Here is a 3,463-nt window from a genome sequence, read left to right on the forward strand (position 1 = left end):
TGTGTAGGTTCTGTTTTGTAAGTTCTGTCTCTTGTTGTCTTGTTGCATCTGTATTTATACCAGTTGATTCCAATCCTATCAATCTCTATTCCAAAGGTTAGGGCGTTTCTTATCTTCATTACAGGGAGTAAAGATTATGTAGCTTAAGCGTTATTGTTCATAGTTAAAGTGATTAACTACCCGCCTGGCACTTTGTTAAGGGGTTTTATTCCCTCCCTAACTTCAGGGAAAATCCCTACCTGGGGAAACAACCTTTCTCGGAGAGGTGACCTTGGTTAAAACACAGTGCCAAGAAGGTGAGCAAACATATTAAGAACAGTATGCCATATACGCCAGGTCCCTTGAAACAGCAAGGATGGACCGGCTCCCGGCAGAAGTTCATGCACTTGTATAATTTAACTTAGTCTTTATGATAGCTTATAGGCAGGCAGAGCAGATATTATTATCTGCATTTTCTAATTGAAAAAGAAACTGAAGACTCAGAGACTCAAGTGATTTGTCCCAAAACACACAGGGTAGACCCCAAGTTCAGCTCTCCTACTATTCTCCCAGGATGCATCTCAAGATGCTCCACGACCACTGTTCCAGACAGTGTAAGAATACTACAGTGCTCTAGGAGTCAAAAAAACTTAAATCAGTAGGCTTATTTCTGATTACATTTCCAAATGAGTGCACTAACTGGTAGCCTATGACTCTGCAAGGCTCCAAATGTATTACATAAACCTACTTGGAAATTCCTATGAATTAGAGGCTGAATCTTACTTTTAAAAAGCATATGGCGGGGGGCGGGGGGGAGTGCCTTTGCAAGGGTATATTTATAAACAGATCCTCATTATTGAGATTAAAACTATTTAAAACTGTGCAAAGTGTTTTCTAGAAGTTAAACAAAATTCACAACACAGTTTCCAACCTCAACAGCTTAGACATCTACACAGGATTTGTCTGCATAGGACTCCAAGGCCCTTGGTCACAATCATACGTGGATTTGTCTCCTTGCTTTTTTCTGCACGGTCCCACCTTCTCCAGGGAGCTCCTCTCAGATATGATGCAGCAAAAGGATTTGCACTTGTCTGGCCTCCAATTCAATTCCCAGAAGCTTCCCTCCCTGGAACTTAGGGCCATCTAAGCAAAATACCCCTTTGCTACCAGGTTTGGGTGTGTGTGTGTGTGTGTGTGTGTGTGTGTGGGAGGTGGGGCGCACTTTGTTTTGTTTTGTTTTGTTTTGTTTCGTTTTGGGTTTTTTTTGGTGTTAGACTGTTCCATAAAGTGTTTAAAGTCTGCAGGCCACAGCTGCAAAGCTGGTTGGTGCAACTTGTTAAATACAGGAGCTTAAATGTAGGTACCAAAACCACATTTGAAATACGAGTGTGTGTCTGGTTATTAGCAAGCATGGTTCCTTTTTGCCCTGCTCCTAAAACTCTGGCTGACCTTCACTATGCTCCAGTGGGCTGCTGTGGTTAGGCTGCTGGCCTTGCCCACGTGGCCACTCCGGGGCTCACACAGTCTGGGAGCTGCTCTTTATCTGCTTGGCCTGTAAAGGAAACGCTCTCCTTCCTCTGCCCGACAAGGATCCATCTTCTGAGGGCCTGTGAGATGACAACCCTCCTTTTCTCCTCCAAAATCTTTCTGAAGTGAAGGAAAATGGTCATCTTCCTCTGATCAGGATCTTCCCTTCCCTTCTTTACTGGGCTCTGAGCATCGATAAGCTCCATCCATACCCTGTGTCCATGTGTCCACCCATATGGATGGAGAAAGAAGAGAGAGAGGGGGGGAGAGAGAGAGAGAGAGAGAGAGAGAGAGAGAGAGAGAGAGAGAGAGAGAAGAGAGAGTGAATTAATTATAATGCCACTCTGGGATTAAAGAGTTAGATTTTAATCAGACTAATCGAGGAAACAAGACAAAAACATTCCCTTTTTTCAGGGTGTGTATTAATACTGCAGAGCCTGTAGCTCAACTTCCTTCAAACATCACTGCAAGGAAACTAGTTTTAGTGGGGAATGCCAGACTTTGACAAATCAGTAAAAAGTTGAAGTGTGGATGGTAATAGTCTTTCCAATCTCATGCAAATCATACTTCAGAGGGTGATAATCTGTGTGCCTTGAATAAAGCTTCTGTTCCATCATGTAGCACTGTAGAAGGTAACCTAGTGTGAGAGTCAAAATCAATCTAAAAGGTACGGCCCTTGTTCATTCATGACAATCTATCATGGACGCCATTATTCTATTTGCCCTTAGCAAGGCTTCCTAGATTTCATGTTTGTTTTAAAGCTGGTTTATAAATATAGATTTCTTTCAGGAGAGAGATTTTCTTCTTTTTTAGTTTTTGGACCCCATTTGGAGCTGCTCTTTTTATAGGCAGGGTTTCGGATGCTAGGCAATTTCTCCTAACATCTGGCCATTCCAAACTCTTCATGGTTTAAAGCAGTAGCACCTGATGGCCACTTGTCACTCACCTAATCCATCAAAATGCCAGGGGTATGGCTGCCTCTTGCTAAATGCTAGATTTATTTCATTCCTTCCACCCTTTCCATTTCTTTCTGTATTAATTGTGATTTTCTATGCATTTTACAGATGTTTGTGGAACATTCATTACTGTATTTTTCCTAGTAGTTATTTAGATCAGATATTTATGTTTCTTTCTTAAACTGATATTTTTTTGCCTATAAGTAGGGGACTCCTCTCTGAAATGATTAGAAGAAAAGATTATATCAATTATGTTGACACTAGCTAATTCTGAGCAAAGGACAAAACTTCTTCAATTCCTTAAATGTGAACTTTCTAGTTCATTGTCCTTTAACCATCGCCACTAAGGCTCATGTCAGAATGATAGGACCACAGGCTAAGAGCTTAAGACCACTACATTTTAATATCCCATGGACTTTAAATTAGCAAAATTATCATAGATTCCTTAAAAAATTATTAACTAATGAAACAAGGCAAAAATAGTGTTGACATTTACTTGGTGAAAAAAGAAAAGTTCTGGAGCCCAAGTATTTAATAATAGTGATCATCAGAGCCAGCTTCATGGGCATGTGACCTGTAAAATCACAGGACCCCACACTCAAAAAGACCCCACACTTGTTCCATTTCTTCCCATCATATTGAAGGACCAACTCAAAAGCACACCTTCCTATCATCACCTAATTATCTTCTTCTCCCCTACTCCCTTACATTACCTTCATTGGGGAAAAAAAAAAAAAGTACTTTTTGATTGATTAGAGTGAGGAGAGATAGTTGGTAAAAATCACTGAGAATTTTGTGACCTAATTGCATTTTTTGAGAGCCTAATTAAATTTTATTTTTTTAAGAGATTATATTTTAGAATTTGTAATACAAAGCATTGTCTTCTCAAATTGGTATAAAATATATATGAAATCTACACTAATAAAAGAGAAACATGGTAATTGGCATATGACCGCTACCTTTCCCATTGGCTGATCATCGAGATATGCAGATTAACTGTC

This window comes from Myotis davidii, unplaced genomic scaffold, assembly GCF_000327345.1.
Source record: "Myotis davidii unplaced genomic scaffold, ASM32734v1 scaffold46, whole genome shotgun sequence".
Taxonomy (NCBI): Eukaryota; Metazoa; Chordata; class Mammalia; order Chiroptera; family Vespertilionidae; genus Myotis; species Myotis davidii.